Source organism: Pipistrellus kuhlii, unplaced genomic scaffold, assembly GCF_014108245.1.
Source record: "Pipistrellus kuhlii isolate mPipKuh1 unplaced genomic scaffold, mPipKuh1.p scaffold_m20_p_1, whole genome shotgun sequence".
In the NCBI taxonomy this organism is placed as follows: Eukaryota; Metazoa; Chordata; class Mammalia; order Chiroptera; family Vespertilionidae; genus Pipistrellus; species Pipistrellus kuhlii.
The window spans coordinates 176,553,117-176,576,780 of NW_023425404.1; the positions used below are offsets into that span (position 1 = coordinate 176,553,117).

General features: G+C 40.0%; 1 protein-coding gene across 7 annotated transcripts in view; it reads left to right on the top strand.

Annotated features, from left to right (window-relative positions):
- RBM47 (RNA binding motif protein 47) overlaps positions 1–23,664 on the top strand; it is a 165,957-nt gene that overhangs the window by 95,027 nt on the left and 47,266 nt on the right. For 6 of the 7 annotated variants that reach the window (XM_045573184.1, XM_045573183.1, XM_036417903.2 and 3 more), the window contains one exon: positions 19,360–19,479. The gene's annotated coding sequence lies outside the window, so the exon portion shown is untranslated. Of the gene's footprint in view, positions 1–13,514; positions 13,651–19,359; positions 19,480–23,664 lie in introns of those variants that run through there. The other variant, XM_036417913.2, reaches the window with a different exon arrangement.

Below are 23,664 nucleotides of genomic sequence, written 5' to 3' on the forward strand. Positions count from 1 at the left end.
GAGTGACATTCCATTGTATGTTACCACATTTTTGCCTATCTATGTATTTATGTGTCAGCTCATGGATATTTGGGTTGTCTCTACTTTGGGGCTATTATAATGCCACTATGATCATTCATGTACAAATGCTTGTGTGGTCATAAGTATTCATAAGTCTTGGGTATACTTAGAATTGGAATTGCTCAGTCATATGGTAACTCTGTGTTCAACCTTTTGAGCACCCATCGAACAGTTTTCTGATGTAGCTGTACCATTTTACATTTCCACCAGCAGTGTATGAGTGTTCCAATTTCTTCACATCCTTGACAAAAACTTGTTGTCAGTCCTTTTTATTATAGTTATCCTATTGGTTGTGAAGTGATATCTTGCATTGATTGATTTTTCTATGTTAAAACTTTGCATTCCTGGGGTAAATCATACTTGATCATGGTGTATAATCCTCTACATGTTGCTGAATTCAATTTGGTAGCATTTTGTTAAGGATTTTTGCATATGTATTCATAAGAAAAGTTGATGTAGTTTTCTTGTGTCTGGGGTTTGTAGCAGGGTAATACTGGCCTCATTAAATTGAGAAGTGTTCCATCTCTTCTATTTTTTGGAAGAATTTGTGAAGGATTGGTGTTAATCAGACTTTAAACATTTGGTAGAATTCACTTGTAAAGCTAGTTCCTGAGTTTTTCTTTATGGAAAATATTTTTAAATTACTAATTAAATCTTTTCATGTGTTATGAGTCTATTCGAAATTTCTATTTTTTCTAGAGTCTGTTTTGATAATTGTGTCTTTTTAAGAATTTGTCTATTTTAAGTAGGTTATCTAATATGCTGGCATACAATTATTTATAGTATTCGCTTATAATCTTTTGTATTTACATGAGGTCTGTAGTGATATCCCCTTCTTTTATTCCTAAGTTTGGTAAGTTGAGTTTTCTCCCCTATTTTCTTGGCATTCCAGGTAAAGGTTTGTCAATGTTGTTGATCTTTTCAAAGAACCTACTTTGATTTCATTTATTTTATTTATTTATTTTTTTCTGTTCCACTTCCTTTATTTCTGTTTAAATCCTTGTTCTTATTTACTTCCATTCCTACAAGTTTACTTTGCTCTTCTTTTTTCTAGTTTCCTAAAGTGGAAGGTTAGGTCGTTGACTGCCTTTTAATTGCCTTCTTTCTGTATCTCACAAGACAATTTGTGAGCTTAGATGACCAATGCTGAATCTGAGTCCGTGCCTTGAGACTTCCTCCTGGAGGATAGTGACAAGGCAACCGAATCCATGAAGCAGGTACACAGAGGAGAACTGAGGAGCACTGGCCTCTCACTGCGATGGCGCCCGTCGCACTGTGATTCTGGGGTCAAAGCCTGGGCTCTGGAGTCTGGCTGCCTGGGTGTGAATTCCGTCTCTGCCACGTAATAGGTGTGAAGCTTTGGGCAACTCACTTAAGTTCTTTAAGCCTCAGTTTACACATTTGTAAAATAACCTGAAAGATAGTCGCTACCTCCTAGTGTTGTTGTAAGGAATAAATACACTCACTTGTGATGTACTTAGCCCAGAGTTGGTACATAGCAAATGCCCAGGAAGGATTAGCTATTCTTATTTTTTGTCATAGTTAGTGTTAGGTCAGATGGATTTATGCTGGGCTAACTCTATGTAAGGTAGCTACAGAGCCCTGGGTTGTATTTCCATTAGTTTGTACTTTGCTGACCATCCATGACCTCACCCGAACATGCTACCAGGACGAACCTCACCTCTGTTTGCTACCAGGTGCTGAGACCGCTTTCCTACTGGGATGTGGCAACCCTGGATGTTACTTTCAAACAAGAGCTATTTTCTTGAATGAGCACAGGCATTACTTATTTGACCATCCATTCAGACTTCAATGATGATATGAGAACAACAGCAGGGGATATTTTCCTAAACAAATTTGAAACAAACTCAGGATGGGAGTACCATAAATTATGAAAATGGTATCACTAGCCCAGCCAGTGTGGTTCAGTAGTAGTTGAACATCAACCTATGAACCAGGAGGTCACAGTTCAATTCCCAATCAGGTTTGGGGCTGGATCCCCAGTGTGGAATGTGCAGGAGGCAGCTGACTGACGATTCATTCTCATTGATATTTCTATCTCTCCCTCCCTTCCTCTCTGAAATCAATAAAAGTACATATTTTTTAAAAAGAAAATGCTATTCCTGAAAAATTCTAATAGTTAGTTGCTTCTCTTCCTGAAAATGTAGAGTACTTTCATGCATATTTTCCCCCCACAACATATCTGAGGTTGATATAGGGAAATAGTTATTTCTATCTTACCTATAGGAAAAAGAAATAAAATATTCTTATTATAAAAAACATCACTAAGTAGAAAATATGTGGATACACATATACATGCACACACACAAAGACAAACCTTGACACCTGCTTTTTTTTCTGGTCCTGAAGCTGCAGAGAAATTATAAAATACTAGAGAAAACATGAAGAAAATAACTCAATCTACAAATTGATAATTAGCTTTCTTTGGTACTTAAATCAAGAAGTTGGATTATATCCAAAGATCAGTGAAAAGTATATTTGTTTTTTTGGAAGACTGAGTTTAGTATGAATAGTCAGAAATAATAATAACAGATTTCATCTATTCATATGTGGAGCATGCCATGTGTTCTTTGTTTAGCCATGCTTACAAATAATTATATAAGGATGTGAAAGATGGGCACATGAGGTGTTGAGGAGCCTGCAGGCCGTAGGCTCCAAAATTAGACAAATAGTGGGGCCTGGGATCAGCAGCATACATATCTGTCCAGGTTTATAATTCAATATTAATAATCAGTATTAGCAGTGAACTATTTCCCAAAACTTTTAGGCCAATAGCACTTTATATCATTTTTAGTCTGGCCAGCATGGCTAGGTGATTGAGCATGACCTATGAACCAGGAGGTCATGGTTCGATTCCCAGTCAAGACACATGGCCTGGGTCGCAGGCTACATCACCAGTGTGGGGCATGCAGGAGGCAGCTGATCAATGATTCCCTCTCATCACTGATGTTTCGTATCTCTCACATTCATATCTCTGCATGTGACCCAGGCCATGGGCCTCTACTGGGAATCGAACCATGACTTCCTGGTTCTTAGGTCGATGCTCAATCACTTAGCCATGCTGGCAAGTGTGTGTGTGTGTGTGTGTGTGTGTGTGTGTGTGTGCGCGCGCGCGCGCGCGCGCGCGCGCGCGCGCGCGCGCGCTCTACATTATAACTAGACACTGGGTTTTGATAGGAAAGAAATAGGTTGTGTAGAGGTGAAATCACTAACCACAAGGAACATCTCAGTTCCCAAGACTCTGATTCATTCTAGTTTCCTTTGTGTATCATCCAGTTTCATCCGCTAATCCTCAATAGAAGTTCCACTCTGATGTAAAAGAGCTAAGAGATGACCCTTGACCACCTAAGGTCGCTCCCTCCCAGGGGAGCTCAGGGACTAAGCTTTGGTGGCTGTTGGGATTTTAGGTCCCTTCCACTCCAGGGACCGCTTAAAGAAGTACTGGCACTAGCTTCTGGGATCCAAAAAGAATCCAAGTCCCTGTTTGATATTTAAATTTCTATTTAAAAATTCCATTTGAGAAAAGTTGAACATATTTTTTATGTTTATTGGCCATATAATTTCATTTTTCTGCAAACTGTCCATTCTTATCCTTGCTCATATTTATTCTTATCTTTTTATTAGCTTTATAAGAGCTCTTACATATTAAGAAAATGAACTCTTCATTGTATGTGCTACAACCCACCTCATTTGTATTTTGTCTTTTATTTCATTTTAGTAAATATTTCTAAATTCTATTTTAATGCTCAGTTCTTGATAGAAAGAAAAGTTTAAGTTGAAATTTAGATAAGTTCTCAGTGTCAACCTTAGCTGCTATGTTTGGTTGTTTAATTTTTCAACCCAAGTTCAGTTACTAACTGATGTTTCTTCTGGCACATATGTGTGTTCTTATAGAATCTAAAATGGAGATTTTTTTAAACATAATAATCTCTACTTCATTTCTATAAGAGAAGTAAATACCATTAATGGCATTCTGTTTCCTCAATTAATCATGATTTTTTTTTGTAGTTTTACTTCCAATCGATGCATTAGTGATAACCACTAAAAAGAAACTTAATAAGCAGTTACTGTTAATCACATGCTTCTCTGTTTGAGCAATGTATCTACTTCCTCTTCATAAAAGTGTATTTTTACAGAAAGGTGTATTTCCAATTTAAAAAACTGTCCATTTGAGTAATTACAAGGAGTCATGACACTATTATTTTCATTAACACTCCAGATCAAAGAGATTTCCATATAAATTTTTCATAGCTTCACTTGGAGCTCGGGAACGGATGATTTTAGTGTTGGCACTTCTAAAAACATGCGACTAATAAGCTGCTTCCTTGCAATTTCTTGGCTTCCCTGTCTGTTAGAGAGCTGGAGAAATGAGGTGCTTTCAATCACTGAGGTGACAGAGGCTCATATGCATTTCAGATCAGAAGCCTGGAATCAATCCGGCAGCCCTGGAGAGGTACATACATGCATGTTTCCACTAGTCAGAGGCAGCAGCTGGCAAAATGCTTTTCCTTCCTCCTAATGACTCCATAGCTGTTCGCCAAACAGCTCAAGAGATTGAACACAGGTCTTTGCTTCACAGTGATTCTTTTATTTATTATTTATGGATTAATGTGTGTGTGTGTGTGTGTGTGTGTGTGAGAGAGAGAGAGAGAGAGGGGGGGGGGAGAAGGAGAGGGAGAGAGGGAGAAAGAGAGAGGGAGAGAGAGATGGATTTGTTATTCCACATATTTATGCATTCATTGATTGACTCATATTATATGTGCCCTGACCGGGGATCAAACTTGCAACCGTAGCTTATCAGGATAACGCTATAACCAGCTCAGCTACCTGGCCGGCCAGAGCACACAGTGATTCTTAAGCTAAAATTTCTGATTATGATGTATGGCTCCATGTTGTAACTCAAAAGTATATTACCAATAGTTTGAAATTCTTATCACAAGCAATTAATTGAGCCCAATGCAGTGAATTTCTGTGTCTATTCGCTGGGCAGGGGAGAGAGGTTGAAAGCAAACGCCTTGGAGAGACCTCAGGGGCAGCTGTCATCTTGTCATGCAAGCAAATGACAACTATGTGAGCAAACAAACACAAAACTGACTGTTGGTGTCCATTATCTCATTTATTACACGATTGCCTTAAACTTTGTGTAGAAGTTTTAATTTTCAAACGTGGACTTAGAGTTTATGTATACCAGAAGCAATCGCTATTTAGGCAACGCTGTGATGAAACAGGAATTTCCATCCATTTTGCAAGTCTGATTGCACATGACAAGCACAGCCATTGCCAAATGTATGAAGAGGGAAGGGATGCTCTAAGCAACGTGGCAGATACCTGGGTAAGAAGGCTTTCAGAAGGCGTGAGGGAGGAAAACAGGGTCTGCTTAGAGAAAATTGGGGATTTTGCGTGTGGGTGTGGATCTCTTGAGGTTGAGAGGAACAAAGGGAAGTTACCAAAGATTTGCAGTTCAAGATCAAAAGCTTGGAGTGTTACGGATGACCAAGGATCATATCGAATTCCCTTCACAGGGGTAACATGATCCCAGCCATACGTAGGGTAGACATTTCCTCCTAACAACTCTCAGGATGGTTACAGGGAATGTGGGTAGCAAGGAGGAAAGCAAGGGGTGGAGGTGGGAGGTGGTGCATGGCTGATGCTGAACTCAGTCTGGGAGAGGAAAGGAAGAAAACTGGCAGAACCTAATGGGCTGAAAAGGAGAGAATGGGGCTTAAACGAAGAGATTTATTTTATCAAATCATTTTTAATTGTGGGATGATCAAAGTTATATATGCTAAAGTTATATAACAAATGTATGTGTGTATAATGTTAAAATGCAGAAGTACATAAAAAGGAAATTTTTAAATCACCTACATTCAATACTCTTAGTACCCAGAGACAACCACCGTCAATAGTTTGTGATATTTTTTCTAGTTTTTTTTTTCCATAGTATCAATTGAGATGATGTGATCTACGCAGTTTTATGTGGATTTTCTTAGTCTTCCCTAAAACCTTTACTTATGACATTAAAATTCTTCATAAATATAGTTTTTAGTAGCTTATGTACCACCATTTATTTAACGATTCCTTTAAGGTCGAGGATTTGGGTAGTTTCAAAGTTTTTATTAAAAATTCCAAGATAAACATCTTTGCATGTAAACTTCACTTTGTTATTATTTCTTTAGTGTGGATTCTTAAAGACATAATTAGTAAGTGAAGACAGTGAACGTTTTCCAGGGTTCTTCATATGTATTAGAAAATCTCTTTCTAAAAGAATGTCTTTGATCAATTTATACTTACCTTACTGAATAATGATACGTTAGCATTATTCACTTTAAATATTTGCTAGTTAACCCTGGCCTGTGTGGCTCAGTTGATTGGGTGTCATCCCGTGTCCTGAAAGGTTGCTGTTTTGATTCCTAGTTAAGGGCTCATGCCCAGGTTTTGGGCTCAATCCCCAGTGAGGGGCATGTAGGAAGCAACTGATAGATGTTGGGTTCTCACATCTATGTTTGTCTTCTCCCTTCTCTTAAAACCAAAAAATCAATAAACTATTATTTTAAAAAATATTTGTTAATTTTATTGATTAAAAGTGAAATTGTTTATAATGTTTGGCTTTAATATACATTATTTGCTTCCCAATGTGAGGTTGAACACTTTGTTGGGTTTGAAAGTCATTTGTAATTTCCAAAGAAGAGACATTAAAATATAAATACCATATATATATATATATACTATATATGTGTGTGTATCGCATATAAATTAATTGACATTCTTTATGTTATTAGCTAACAGGATATCTAAAATATGTGTGTGTGTTTTTTACATATTTTTATTGATTTCAGAGAGGAAGGGAGAGGGCGAAAGAAATAGAAACATCAATGAGAGAGAATCATTGATCGGCTGCCTCCTGCATGCCCCCCACTGGGGACCAAGCCCACAACCAGGGCATGTGCCATTGACCGGACTGGAACCTGGGACCCTTCAGTTCACAGGCTGATGCTCTAGCCACTGAGCCAAACTGGCTAGAGCCAATATGTTTTTTAATGGAGGAATGGGAAGCAGGTAATGTAAGAGGAGGGGGGCCTACAGGGGCAAGAGAAGAAGATTCTAGACCGCGGTCGGTGCTGAGGGACAGAGATAAACGGGGTCAGTAACAAAAAATTATGCAAAATCAGGTCACAGTTATGAGGGGGGCAGAGTAAGAACTGGGTTATGAAGCCCAAGGTGAAAAGAGTATGGACCGGAGAGGCCTGCAGAGTGGAGAATGAGGGAGGGGCCCACTCATTACATCCCCCAACGCTGCTGTCCACGAGGCCTTGGGAGCCTCCCAAGAGTTTTCCAGGCCGGCTCTTAATTCTGCACGTCTTTGTTTCCCTCAAATTCGGCAGTGCCGAGAGTATGGACCTTTTGTATGATCACTCCCACCCCACCCCACCCCATCCATTGTGTCTCTTAAATTTGTGTTTTATCCTTTTAATAATGGAAGTCGCTGTGACCGTGTTTTGGTATTTTGTTGCTTCTTGGCCCTGAAATCAGTCGTCCATAGTGTACACATTCCTTTGGGTTAAAGAACAATGCAAGTACCAGAGGAAACCGGAAATGGAGAGGCCACGGGATTCATGCACAATGTATTTAGCCACGAAGTTCAGGGCAGAGGGCATTGGTTGCCTAAAACCTACATTTTTAAAAATAACAATTTAATATGCTGCCTGATGACTAGCAGCACCCACACTTTAGGCCCGTGTGTGATTTTACAGTTTATGACTCAATGCAGTGCCAAAAAAACAAAACAAAACACGTTCTGACGTGGTATTATGGCACCACCCTTCTCTCAATGCGCAGGCTGAAAATAGTAAGTCATCCTGGACACTGTCATCAGACGTGGCATCCATTAAACCAGCTCTGTCAACGCGGCCTTTAAAATGCAACTCAAAGTTAACTTCTCACCAGCCCAGCATACCTCCCTCGGTAGGACGGCCACCACCGTCCCATCCCCTGGGTGACCCGAACGACCTCCCAAACTGCCTCTCTGCTTCCTCTTTTTCGGGCCTCTGGCTTCTTCTCCGCCAGCGTGATCTTAAAAAGAAAATCATTTCACGCCCACTTCTCTGCTCAGAATCCTCCAGTAGCCCAATAGAGCCCAGAGTCATTTTGTAGAAGGCCCTCATCTGACCCTCTCCTGCTGCCCTGCTCCTTTCCTGCTGCTCTTCAGGTACCCAAGCTACCCCCTGCCATGGTCTCTCCTTCCTTCTTCTGGAATCTTTTTGCTCTGGGTCTCCAAGCATCAGGTCCCTACCCAAGAAAAAGACTTCCCTGACCACCCGAACCAAAACAGCCCCCCCAATCCCCTCTCCTAGCCCTGCTTTATTCTTCCTCATCGCCTTTATCACTCTGCCCCCCCAAAACATATTTACTTGCTTGTTTAGTTTGGCTCCCCAACATGATGGCAAGGACCTTGTCTGTCTTGGTCGGCACCGTCTCCAGGGTCTAGGGCACCTGCTGGATGACGGAATAACTCATATAACCAATTCAGAATCGGGTGCCTTGCGAAGTCACCCTTTGCTCAGAGTAAATTAGGTTCATTGTGTCTAAACGACTTGCTCCAGTACTATTTTATGTTGTTCTTTTTTTGGAACGCGCACTCCTTGCTAATTTTAGCACCCTGTTTACACTGATCAGCCGTCCATGCTTTTAAGCGATGACTTAACCTGTGCTCACAGATCCACGGGAGCCAGTTGTAATCCATTAGATTTTTTTGGCATGGTTTTCACTATTTCCATATTTCTTTTTTAAAAAAATCTTTATTGTTGAATGTATTACATATGTCCCCTTTCCCCGCATTGACCCCTCCCAGCAACCCTTCCCCCCCTCCCCGTCACCTCCACCAAAGGCCTTCACCATCCATATTTTTTTTTAAATTTCTTTAGAATATCTACTTTTATGTTCTCAAAAAGTAAGAGCTGATTTTAGAAAGTAGTAAAATAATATGTTGAACAGATAATTCAGCCTAAACAAGAACTGAACCCAAAGATCTTAAGAAAAAAGCATTCTTAGTCTTTTAAAGATAACATAACTTTCTCAGTACCTTCCCAGCTATTCAAGCCTCTGACAAGATTCCATTTCCTGGTTGGTTAAGGTATCATACTTATATACTACGGTTAAGATTAATGCCAATATTGATACCACCTAATTCTTAAAAAAAAAAAATCGTCAGGAAAAGATGTTGTTGTTTTTAATTACAAAGTGAACAGAACAGAAAAGTGCGTATCTTAAAGCTGTGGGTTTGTGACTGCCCATGGGAATAACCTAAACTACTGTGAATCAATTGCAGTTCCAGACGTTTCTTTCCGTAGCTTTCCGCACAGTCACTTGACAACGCTCTCTACCTGACTCCATGGCTCTTCCTATCCACACAGCACATGGGACTTCATTTTGCCTAGTATTTTACATGTCCTAACTGACATTTAATTGTCTCTCCAAGAAGATTATTAGCTCCTTGTTAATAGAGATCATGTCAGGTCTAGGTCTTGGACTGCATTTCCTACACACACACTCTCCCTACACACCCAGAGCTTGAATCTACCTTGGATTTATTATTGGAAGTACTCAGTAAACACCTACTGGAATGGAAAAGCACTCTACTTGGTAAATCTAGAATGATAGGGGATTTCTGTGGCCACTTAGTAGAAATTAGTAAAACACCATTTAGTTATGAATAATATTTGGCTAAAGCACACACTTCCTGAGCTCTTGTTAACTTGACTGCCCCTTCTAAGGAGGGACATCTGCTACCATATTATGACTTAAGGCAGCTGGCTTTTCTCTAGTGGCACATGGACTTGAACGTGTACACATCATATATGATTTTGCAATAGGTGTCTCCTCTCCACCTACATTCAATATTTATTCTGAACTTCCTCTTCTAAAAAAAAAAAAGTCTGGTAAACTACACCAGGATATATAAAGACTGGTAACTGCATAGCTTATCAGACATTACAGTTTGCTATGTTAGAGGGGCAGAAAGGAATCACTATAAAACCTAACCTAGGCTGCCTAGGGAATTGTCTTTAGATTTAAATTAGATTTTGTGGCTTTTTAAAGTTATGGTTTCACTCCCAAAGCAATTAAAGATTTTTCCTATCTGGCTCCAAAGATACCATCTCCAAAACTCCCTAGATTTTTCTATTATGTATAGAAATGCCTGTCACTAGCAGGGTCAGGGAAGTAAGGTGAAGGGTGGGTAGGCAAATAGACAGATGAGTGTGGGGAAGAGAGAGAGAGAGAGAGAGAGAGAGAGAGAGAGAGAGAGAGAGAGAGAGAGAGAGAACACAGCACATGGACATTCCTGTTCTCTGATGCATTTTCTTCTTAGCTCTTTCACATATTACTGTTATAATTTTACTGATTTAGTTACTATCGAATATTATAATTTTACTGATTTAGCCATTCAGTGCCTTCTCCCCCACCAGTTTGTAGGGCTCACGAGGGCAGGGATTTTTATCTGTCCTGCTCACTGCTGTCGCCCCTCTTACCTAGAATAGTGCCTGGCATTTTTTAAAGGGACTTGATAATATTGACTGAGTGAATGAAATCACAAATGTTAGTTACTATTATAATTTTACTCTTTAAAACAATTGTACCGATTGAGCAGATAACAATTTTAAAGTTTAAAACGAAAGCTCTCAAATCCTTTCCTGATGTCCAGATCAGATAAACACTTCATCCCAGATCTGACAATTATTTCATTCTTCCTGCTGGTATCTAGCAAATTAATAGACTATGGTGTTTTTAATCGTACAGGTTTATGGAATGATATACCGGCTTATAAAAGCAGAGAAAGGCTTTAGGTCTGAAGTAGAGGTGGAAGTGGGAAGGGATGTAAACAGTGCATACAGCTGCAGTGACTACCTTGACATTATTGGTGTTTTTATGAGTTTATTTATTATCTGTCTCCCAACTGGAATACAACTCCAGAAGGCAGGGATTTCTTATTATTAAATGTTGCCGTCCCAAGTGCCAAAAATAGGAAATGGCATAGTATAGAAAGTCAATAATTGTCCTAGAATATTGAATGCCGAGATCAAATCCAAATATAAGAAAACAGTGCCTACAGCTGAGGCCAAGTCCTTGTTAAAATTTGGCCATTCTTCTGGTGGGTTCTGTGTCCATTAGGACTCTCCAATGGATAGCATGCCCCATCTCTTTGAGCTTCCTTTCCTAGTGCTGGTTGGTTAGTTTCATGGTCAACCATTATTGCTGATACCATCAGTACAGTCACATGGCTTTTGTGCCAATCTTGGCCACCTTTTCAGGTGGAGATAAGTACTTCAGTGTGTGTGTGTGTGTGTGTGTGTGTGTGTGTGTGTGTGTGTGTACAGCATCTTCCTCTTATGCTGTAGTCACACATTAACACAAACAATTTCAGCAAACGTTTTCAAATTCTAAATAGTGTAAAATCTACTTCTGGAAAAGTATATACAATTATATAGAAAGAAAATACACATTCAGTTGATCTTTACATCAACTCTATCTTAGCCTCAAGATAATTCAAAATACTAAAAAAATATATGTAGTAGGATGTACAGGTGACCTTACTAATTAATTACTTCTATTTAAAATAGACCACAGAACAGTTTCCTGCTTTCCGATTATGTATTCACCGGGCCTGCACTTCCTCCTCTCCCAGACAGGTCTGAGTAGTGTTGTTCCTTTTTTCAAATCTACCTTGAGCTTATCTGCTCTCAAGCTTCTATTTTGTGCCTGTATTTTTTTTTTTTTTTCCCTTCTTTTTTCCACAGCCTCAGACCTCAGATTGGCCTGCTGTCACTCCACTCTGAAAACAAGGTGGCTTGTTAAGACAAAAGGTCGGTCACTCCTCCAGGGATGACTTAAGCTTGCTGTGCATCAGATCTATGCCCACTGTGATGCCACGGATGTAGTTTTATGCATTTGCCTCCGTTGGGGACTATGGAGGAGGAGTCAAGGCCAGTGGCGGTGGAGGAAGAGGGACCTTTACTTTTTATGTGGATTTTTCTATGTTGTTTGAATCCATTCGAACTCGTTTCTTGCAAAGACCACATCTTTCATGGGAACCTAGCAGTTTCATTTTAAATAGTATTTAACATGTTTATAAATCTCAGACTTGTTCTGGATTTTGACCCTGTACGAACATTGTGGCATTTTCTAGTTACTATTGATAGGTTTAGATGATATTATTTGGAAGTAATAAAACTGTCTCTTTAAAAAAAAAAAGAAAGAAAGAAAGAAAGAAAAGAAAAAGAAATAGAGGTAGGTAAATAAATTGAAAACTTTCGTGTATACTCTGGCCTTTTTACTTCCCCTCCAGGCTACTTCAGATTGCTGTGGTTTGTAGAATTTAGCGAGGCTAACAATTACAGAATAACCACTAAGGAAAAACCGGAGACCACCGCTTTGAAATCTTTATTTCAGGAAGAGTTACAGATGTGTTCCTCACTTTATATGCCACGGAGCTCATTTTATTCCTGGTTCAGAAGGTCTGTACTCCGGGATGTTCATGGCTTCCAGGAGCCCTCTGAGCCCCCCTGTCCCCCCATCTCCCAATCGCCTGCACCCACAGACTCAGCCTTGAGATGAGGTTCCGTCTCCTCCCTGCCTGACAGGGGAGTATTTACTCTGCTTACGGGCCGCCAGTCCTTCTGGTGGGTTATCATGTAATCATGTACCGACTATTTTTGTTATCAATGAATCCGGTCTTAACCACTCTCTTTCTCTTTCTACACCCCCTTCTATTTTTCTCTACTTTTTCTTTTTTCTTTCTTTTTTCTTTTTTAATCAGTATATCCACATCCAGATCCAAATTGATAAAATAAAACGAGAGTTTGTTTATGCCATATTTTTGCCTGTATCCTTTTCCTTCCAGGCTTATCATAAACAGGATTGTTGGTAATGATTACAGGAAAGATAAAGGGTCCTCAATCCAGGTTATTTACCCTAGAAATAATGAGGAAAAAAAGGCAACCTTTGCTAAAACTATAACATTTCTAAGAAGCCACGGTAACATTTTCTGAGGACTTTCTGTATGCCAAGACATTTTCTGAGCGCTTTACATGAACTCATTCGTTCGATCCCCACCACAACCCCTGGGAAGTAGGAATTACTGTTTTCCTCGTCTGCGTCAAGCGGGACAGGTAGTGGGCACCCATCTTATTCCAGGAAGGTGGGTTTTAAACACCATTTGTTTCCCGTTAGTCAGTATTTGTGTCTGAGTAAAACATTTCAGTTACATTTCCTTCTCTGTCTTCTTGGGTCTCTTCTTACAGTAGCATTTCCATGAAGTGTTGAGGCTGCTGTTGAGCATTTTGTATCTGGCAGTTGTAACACCTCCCTTCTCTCCGTACCACCCACTGCCAGCTCATTCCAGGTGCCCTTAGCAAATGACTCCCAAGGCATTTCGGTGGCCAAAGCTCCTGGCCAATGAGGAGCCGTGGGCCGCATTAGCAGAGCTCCGCTGTTCCTGGGATCAGGAGCGAAGGTTGCTTAAGCAAAGCTTTTGTTACCAGTAGCCTGCCGCATCCAGATTTCAGGACTGGGAAGGTAGGGGGACACCTTATTTGCTTAAATTGTATGGGAGGACGAGATGGTTGTGTTTGATTAAAGTAATTTAGATCGGATTGCATAAACAAATGATCCGTTTTGTTTGTTTTACTTTGAAGGCCAGAAAAAAAAAAATAAGTGAAGTTTGTGAGGATGTCAAATACTGTACCATTTACCTTCTAGCAGCAAAACCAAAATTCTTAACTTATGAATTAAAAAAACAAAATCGGTTCATCCAGTAGCTAAATACACTAAAAGCTAGGTCTTTGGCAAAGTCATGGTTTCATAAATTGCTGCTATTTTAACTGTGAGATAGAAAGCAGGAATTTATCAATAAGGCTCTCACTTGTTTTTCCATAATCTTTCCAGAGTCTGTCTCTGTAGACGAAATCTGTGATTTTTAAGATGTGAGATAATGAAAATAAAACGAGTTAATGGAATCAGCATTATGATAATTACTTTATAATGGTTAGTTCTCTGAGAAAACGTTCTGGTTTAAGAAGATGCTTGAATCAATCACTTTTTCAAGCCAATAGTGAAGTTTATGAAATGGAGTTAGTTACATGTAGATTATGTGCTTTAAAGACTACAAATAAGTTTCACTTTCATTATAAAGAGTAGGTTAATTATATTTTATATGCTATTTGAGATTTGTTCTAATAGCGACTTGAAGAAACAAGAAAAATAGAATCAGATCGCTACCTGAAAATGGAGCAATTTTAATAGCATTGGAAGCTAATCCTCCAAAGGAAAACCTTCCTCATATGAGTAAAATGAGAAATCAGTGTTGCAACAAAATGTACACAATAAGAAATGTATGTTGTTATTCTTGTCAAAAGCCTACATCTAATGTTTACTATTAGAAGGTAAATTAGAGTTTGGAAAAAAAGTATAACTGGTTTCTCATTATTGCTTTATCCCAAAGATGGCCTACTATGGGTTGTATTTTGTAACAGAAATAAACTAATACATTTGGTTAAAGATATAACATAGTATAAGAAATGATACCATTTGGTAAAAAATTTTAAAGTATTTAGTTAAAATGCTGCTTTTGTTTAATTTATAGAGAGAATTTTTTTAATGCATATATCACTACATATAAATGCCCAATAATTTAAATTATCTCAGATTCCCCCCTTTCTTATTATTTTTAACATACTCGTTTAAAAGATTCTTGCACTCTGAAGCTTTTTCCTTTTAGTAGATTTGTCCAAAATGCCACTTTATGCAGGTCACCCTCCAGATCCTCCTGGTAGCCTGGCTCTGGCCGGCTCCTTGGGGGAGGTGGACGGGATTGACCAATAATCACAGAGTTAACAATTCACCATGGAGAATCCTCTCTCGCCATCTTCTCCAGCCCAAGTAAAGGCTGTTTCTAAACTCCAAGCTGAGGGTCAAAGGTCTTAGACTAACTTCACAGATCAGAGGTCAGGCATGAATTGCTGCAATTTGTAGCTCAATTCTGCCGATATGACAGAATTTCACAGCTACGATGATTGCTTTTTTTCCACTCCTGCACACAGGCCAGGCCAGGCAGTTAACAGTGTAATTTGTACAAGCCGGCCCTTGGCACCCAAGCTTAATGAGTAACTCGCTGGTGCCTTAGGTTTCACTGGTACAAGGTGCATTTTATAAAAAGGGTCAAATGTTAATGCACCGAGACGGAGGGGGGTGGGGAGCGATAGCTCAATAACCACCATCTCTGAATCATATGTGAAGAAGTAATGACTTGTATTTATTTTTAAAATTCTGTTTCTATAGTGTGAATGTTAGCATGTTCCTTTCCTTTGCAACTCAAAGAGGTAGGTGATTTTTTTTTTTTTTTTCTATTTTGAAATATAGCAAGAAAGAATAGTCCGATTAGAAACTATTGACTGAGCAGTGAGTAGAAAGTGAAATTGCGGGCTTATGCCTTTGGTGGGTCTCCATGGGTTGTATTTCTGAAACGCCATCCAAAATGCGCCAGGTTTTGCAAGAAGCTGGGGAACAAATGGGATAACCAGGGATTTCTGAATCTGTGATACTACGAGTCTCCGACATTCTCTACTCTTCAACCGAAAAGTTGAACTTCTACATTTCTACCCCAGGTTGAGAATCTCTTTTACTGCTTAAAGCTGAATTCTGGGACTCTTGAAAAAAGTTCACAAATGACTCTGAAGCTGCCATATCAATTCATAAAAACGCACCACTTTTGTTACGGCACAACTTCTACTCTTCCAGGCTCAGTGCAGCAGCAAATGGATTTCTCCAAAGAGCAGAATAGCTAAGAGCACAGGGTCTGGCCTCAGAACTCCTGGGTTTGAGTCCCAGCTTCGTCCCTTACAATTAAGGGGCTCCACCAATGGGCAGCCTCCAGAATGAAAACAGCCTTAGACTTAGCTTCACGGGGCTGTGGAGGTGATCAGATAAGACAGTGTAGGAGAAAAGCACAATAAGCGCTCACTGAATGTCAGCTGACATTAACACTATGAATATCATTAGAGTACGTAGCTAACCTACCACATGCATCAACACAACTTGGTTTAGATTTGGTCTTTGTTCTGTCCATTTCATGGGGGACACCAAATATGGCACAGTTGGATAAGTTTTAGGAGGCATTCTTTTGAATATCATGGGGAAGTGTACTTTAAAACTCCTATGGCCAGTCTAGCACTCTCTTAGATGCTATTTCTTCCCCCACGAACTGATTTGCTGTTGCATGCCAAAGCTGTAAAAAGAGAGACACCCAAACCATCTGGTTGCCTTTCTGAGTTGTTTTCATTCTGCCCTTCGGTGAGAAACATTTTGAGTTTTTAAAAATTCATGAGTGATACCACACCAGTGGGCTAATTTTATCCCTCATGTTGTGTATTATACTTACTAGGATTCATGCTTTCTAGAAATGCCAGAAATGAAAATCCTAAAATGTTATTTTTTTCATTCCATTATTCCTTGACACTTAGAAGTAGCATTTGAATAAAAACTTGATTTTTACTACCAATGACAATATAAAAGTTATGTGCTTAGCATTAAAAATACAGTATAATATCACACATTAATTTAAACATTAAGCACCTACTGGGTGGGCTGGGAGACACAGGGTTCATAGAAGTGAGTCGGAACTAGATTTTGACCTAGTAAAGTTTACAATTGACTGGAGGGGACCACTATTATACCAATTATTGTAAGGTTAAACCATATAAGATTGCCAACAGGCTAGCATTTCCTTCCTCCAAAACGACAATTTCATGTGATTCAACCTGGTGTTATGAGGAGTGCTATGAGGGATTACATGATGTTACAGGGATGACTTTTTTATTTTATTTTATTATTATTTTTTTACTTTGTTTTTAATTAAATTATTATCTGTGTACATATTTTACCATTGCCCGCCCCCATACATACCCACCCTCCCCAGAGTTTTGTGTCCATTGGTTGTACTTATATGCATGTATACAAGTCCTTCCGTCGATCTCTTATCTCCCCCATCATCCCTCCACAGGGATGACTTTTGAGGTTTAGGGATGAGTGTAAGCTGGGAGGTAAGGGGGAGAGGGGTATGTATGGGAACTAGCAAGGCTTTGAAGAGTTGGGGACGGCGTGTGCAAGATGAGGTTGACAAAAGGCGCCAAAGTCTTCCTTATAGGACCTACTAAGGATATTGGACTTAATCCTACGTCAGCAGGAACATTGTTTAGAGGATTGAGCAGGAAGGTGGTATGACCCACGTTACGGATGCGGAAAGTGAGGCTCAGGAAAGTTAAACGTGTCTGAAGTCACTCAGCTGGTAGGTGAATAGTGTGGGCGTTTAATGTTACTCTGTTGCCTCACAGGGTAGGATGAATTCCAGGAGCAACTTGTGATTTGCACGTTTGTTTTGACTTTACCAAACACGGTGATGCTGATCATTAGGTGTTAGCCAGGACACAGACTGGGTGTAGGCCATAGACTCTAAGCAGTAGCTTAACAGCTGCTACTCTATGATTTATTTGAGGGTGTGGTCGTTTCCCCCTCCCCCAGTGAATCATTGATAGTAAGGATTAAAATCAGCTCCTCGTGTTGTTTTATTGCACGTGTTCCCATCAAGGAAAGAATCCCACTGAATGCTTGGCCAGCCATTGCAATATAAAGATAGTTAGGGCAGAATCATTTGGGAGCTGCGAATGCTTTCAGAGGCCATTCAATCGGCAGGTTCCACACTGTGCTCTCTGCGGTCCTAAAGGTCCTGCAGGTCCCCTCAGGGCTCCCGTGGAGGATGGAGCGGAATCGGGGATGACTGGCGGGGCCTCCCCGTATCACCCCCTGCCTCCACGTCAGCCAGCTCCTGCTTTCTCGGTTTTGTTCCTGCGTCTAGGCCCATGTTTGATGGAAGAAAGGGTGCTATATCTAAAGATCTAAGACAAAACAGAAGTTAAAAACAAGTTTGAAAACTACTGGTCACCCAACTCCTTTTCTTTAAGGGAACAAACTTTGGCTCAAGTAGGTGAAATGACTTATCTAAGGACACAGAAAAAGTCATGGCAGAGCTCAAATTAACACTGTCAGACCATCATGTCCTACATTGATATACAATTATATTTACATATAATTACATTTGCCAATAAAAAAACAAAGAACTAGTCCTTTAGTTCCCAGGCCCGTGCAGCAGCCGCTGTGCCATATTGAAGCTTATGCAGCTTAAGGAGGTCTCTCAGTTGTTGGGGGAGGGAACACTCTTAAAGCTGGGCTGATTATGTATCCAGATGTGAAATAAAGGGAAAAGTTTTGTGCTTAGGATATATTTTAATGTCTCACCCGAAATACCCTTATCTCGAACTTACGTCTCCTACATTTGAATATTTCCTGTATCAATGACTTTAAAGTCGTTTATCTTCGGATCCCAAATCCTGTGGGACCCTCCGTGCAAAGAACATTGTCAGCAGTGTCTCAATGGCCCACTTAGGGCAGAATACCAAGTTTACAGCAATACCAACACTTTACAGCAACTCTCATCCGTTGTCAGTGATGGTGGTTCTTGCTTCAGTGGTTCTGAGATCCTCCCTGGATTCAGCAGGGAAGAGTGTGATGACTGATCGGTGATGAGTAGCAGAGCTCCCCAAAGGAGGAGGGGCAGCCCAGGAGCTGGGTTTACCAGCCCTGTGAAGTGAATCACCTCGGTTATGAAGGGTCTTTAAGCATACAATGTAGGCTGTATCTGTGTTCCTTCCTAAGCATATACTGTTCATCTTGAAGTCATGGGCGCTCTAAAGAAGAGAGAGGGGGCCGAAGCCAGTTTGGCTCAGTGGTAGAGCATCGGTCTGCGGACTGAAAGGTCCCGGGTTCGATTCTGGTCAAAGGCATGTACATTGGTTGTGGCACATCCCCAGTAGGGGGTGTGCAAGAGGCAGCTGGTCGATGTTTCTCTCTCATCGACGTTTCTAGCTCTCTATCTCTCTCCCTTCCTCTCTGCAAAAAATCAATAAAAAAAAAAATATTTTTTTTTAAAGAAGAAGGGAGAGGGGAAAATACAAGAAATGGAAGAAATGGGTCATTTTCTTACTATGGTTCCCCATTCAAGGACAGGAAGAAGGAAAGGGTTGCTTTTCTTGGTTTGTAGATAATAAGATAGAGAAATGGTAGTCCGTTTTCTTCTGAAAGAAAAATGGCCCCCAATTTGTAATGCATGTATGAAAATGGTATTGACATAGAAACATTTCTAGCAATTTTTTTCTTTTCTTTTTTTACCCATAGGATTTGCCCCAAAGAGCACTCCAAAAATTGAACTGAGATATCCCGAAAGCTGCCTGAATTTGCCTGAATTCTTGTTCTATTTCCTGTAAAGGACCAGACAAGTCAAATTGGTGATTTTTTTTTTTGGTGAGTACACCAGCTGGTATCCTTTTCTTCTTGAGGAAAACCATACTTTTTCACTCCTATCAACCAAGGTATCTACTGCTTAGACAAGGCGCACCAGGCTTGTGGCAACACGAGTGACTATACACAATAAGTTATTTTGAACCCACAATATAAATCCTATTTCTCTGCGTAGTTTATATATTTGTGGCCCAGGAGAAAAAAAACTACAGCTGCTGGGTGCAAGTGTGAGCATTTTAGGAGAAATGAGGAACAATTATGTGTTGCTTCTAATGTGTCTTTTTTTAAAAAAATATATTTTACTGATTTTTTACAGAGAGGAATAGAGAGGGATAGATAGATGATAGAAACATCCATGAGAGAGAATCATTGATCAGCTGCCTCTTGTGCACCCCCTACTGAGGATGTGCCCGCAACCAAGGTACATGCCCTTGACCGGAATTGAACCCGGGACCTTTCAGTCCACAGACCGACGCTCTATCCATTGAGCCAAACCTGTTTTGGCTCTAATTTGTCTTTTACACCCACAAATAGAGGTCAAGGATATGTCAGTCAGCATTGTCTTTCAAAAGGGTTGGGCACAAGGGAGGGCCTTGGTACAAGCTAAGGAAGCTGATTGTATTTTCTTGAACAATTCCCATGCCTTTTCTCATTTGTTACCTCACCTGTCGGATGGTGTCAAAGTAACTATCAGAACCCCTAACTCACGGCAATCCAGTGAATTACAACATATGAAAGTGCACTTCCACAACTATATAATTCACTACAGATAGGAGGCATTATTATTCTGTGGGTGGTAATTTTATGTACGCTACGGCAGGGATGGGCAACAAAAGAAAGAGGAAACTTGTACCTTCACCTGGAGGCTTGCGCGGCCAGCCCTCCCCAGTGGCAGCCACAGCCTCACGTAGATCTGGAAGGTAGGGGCCGTAGGTCCTTGTATGTCAGGGAGGAGTCCTGGTGACACTTACATGCCCAACAAATCCTCACACCCCACCCCAACCCAAAGTCCCCTCTTCACATGTCCTCCAGGCTGGGATCTGGACTGAATCAAGGGACTTGGAGAGTCACGTTATTTTTTTTTTAATTATAATTTTTTTCTTTTTATAAAAGCATATTTATTAAAGGAAACCTGGAAAATAAAGAAAAAATATAAAACTACTTAAAATCCCACATCCCAAAGAAACCACAATTAACATTATGGCAAATGTATTCCTTTTTTCCTTTTTTTTTTTTTAAAAAAAACTATTTTATATATATTCTACAGTATGATTTTACAAGGAAAACATAGTTGAAAACATGAAATTAATATTCTAGCCTACGACTATGCCATAATTTATTTAGCCATTTTCATACTGTTGAACATTATGTTTGATATATCACATATAATTTTTACTATTACATTATGTTACAAATACCACAGTAGTGAACAAATTTGACTATAAATTTTACTTGTGTCTCTGATTATTTCCCTGGGGTAAATTACCCTTCATGGAATCATTGGGCTAATGAGAATGAGCACTGTAAAGCTCTTGATATATTCAAACTGTCCTCCTGAAATGAGCAGCCCATTGCCTGTTATATGTACTTGTCCTCCCAGTATATATGACTGTTCATTTCACTGCCCGCATGTAATGATTGAGATCTATCACTTTAAGAAGGTTTAAAATCATAAATATTTCTCCAGAAGTTCAGGAAGCAAAAGCCTGTTCCCTCCCCTGGCACAGCCCAGCCTTAGCCAATATCAGGCCTCTAATGTAGAAGACAGTGTCATTTGCTTGACATTGTACATCAGCTTCAGTCTCTCAGATCTGTTATAGGGAAAGGCACATGTGGGTATTCTCACCACTTCCGTTCATTTCTATCCCGTGTGCTTCAGGAGAACAAAGGATCATCTTTTCATTGTCTCTGAGAAGCTTAATCCAATTGGGAGTCCAAACAGCAAACTTAAAAATACTTATCCTTGGATAGGTCACCTACATTCTCAAGGCCTGCTTCTTCTTTTACATGAGAGACTCAAAATTTGTCTCTCCCTAAAGAGTATCTGAAGTGGTTATCAGTAAACAGAGGTGTGTACATTGAAGGCCATTCGCTATCTAGATGTCTAAACTTAACTGTGAACACCATAATATGTTTTGTCACTTCTCGGGCAATGGAAGCACACCGGTTTAGGAGAGAAAGTCTCCCTGGGAAAATTTTCCAGTATGGCCTCTAAGGTTTCCTCTAGCTCTAACATCTGTAATTCCTAAGTAACAGATAAACTACCAAAGGATGAGAACCCCAAAGCAAAGGAATGGCCAATGGGCTTCACAGAAGGGTTTGTAGAATCATGACCAGAATTTTAAAGGTGTCTAATCTTTATCCTCATCCTGGTGCTAATTCCCCTTCCCCCACTCCAACACACATACACTGAAAGTCTACATTTGAAACACACCGAACAGGTTTAAAGGGTAAACAAGTTTGTGAGCCCTGGCCAAATAGTTCAGTTGGTTACAGTGTCGTACCAATATGCCAACGTGGCAGGTTTGATCCCTGGTCAGGGCACCTACAAGAATCAACCAATGAATGCATAAATAAATGGGACAACAAATCAATATCTCTCTCGCGCCCCCCCCCCCTTTCTCTAAGAAAAAAATAATAATGATTGCATGAATATTTAGCTATCCTTCACCACCTACACCTGCCAGAAATGTTAAAATTGTGTGACTAAACTACTGAGCTATACTGAGCAATTTCAGGGAGACTAGGCCAAACTTTGTGAGAAAGTCTGCCACCTGCCAACTAATCTTTCTCGCTGAGGTAGATTGTCCCTTGCATATTAACATAGAGTACATACTTCATAAATATTTTTTGGATTCCTCTCTACTCAGATTTTTTTGTCATTTTGTAATACCGGTTTGGCTTTGTAATTTAAAAAATATATATTTACATATGTTGGGACAACTTCCCAAACCTAAAAGCATGAAGGAATTATAATAGTTCCCCAAATGGCTGTAATCTCAATCTTGGAACAACACAGGCACTTTTTGACTATATTTCACACAGTTAAGAAGTCTCGTTTGCTAATAATATATTGGTCATTTGCCTTGCTTTGCGATTTGAATTGCAAACATGAAGAAAAAGCTGTATAACCTAGAACATAATTTTTCTAATTGATTTTCCCATCTTGTAAAAATCTGCCCTTTTTTTTTTTTTTTTTTTAAATTTCATACTAGAGGCTCCATGCACGAAACTCATGCAAGAGTAGGCCTTCCTTCCCCCGGCTGCTGCCACCTGCTTCCCTCTGGCCCCCAGGGCCCGGGCTTCCCTCGTAGACTCAGCTTCCTCCTAAAGGTCACCTGGTATAATTAGCATATTATGCTTTTATTATTATAGACCAGAGGCCCAGTGCACAAAATTCATGCAAGGAGATGTGGGGGTCCCTTAGCCAGGCCTGCACCCTCTCTCAATATGAGTCTGCTGGCTCCTAACCGCTCTCATGACTGCCTGCCTGATCACCCCTAAACACTCTGCCTGCCTGCCTGATCACCGCTAACCATTCACCTGCCTGCCTGATCGCTCCTAACTATCTCTGTCTCTGCCCCCGCAACGCAGCTTCATCAAGAATGACATCTGAAAGGTTGTTCAGCTGTCTGGTCTAATTATTATTATAGATAATCTCTGCTGGTTTTCCATGACTCTCTTTTCATTGTGGTAAAATATGTATAATATTAACCATTTTAACCATTTTTAGTTCTGAGGCATTAAATGCATTCACATTGTTGCCCTAGCTGGTTTAGCTCAGTGGATAGCATGTTGGCCTGTGGACTGAGGGGTCCTAGGTTCAATTCCGGCCAAGGGCACATGCCTGGGTTGCAGGCTTGATCCCCTGGTGGGGGGCGTGCAGGAGGCAGCCAATCAGTTATTCTCTCCCATCATTGATGTTTCTATCACTTTCTCCCTCTTCCTTCTTCTCTAAAATCAATAAAATATATATATATTTTAAAATACATTCACTGTGTTGTATAAATACCACCATCCATCTCCAAAACTTTTTCATCTTCCCAAATGGAAACTTTTTATCTTCCCAATAACAACCATCTTTCTAGTCCTTGTCTCTATCACTTTGACTATTTTAGGTTTCTCATTTAAGTAGAATTATACATCTGTTCTTTGGGGTCTGCCTTATTTCACTTACATTAA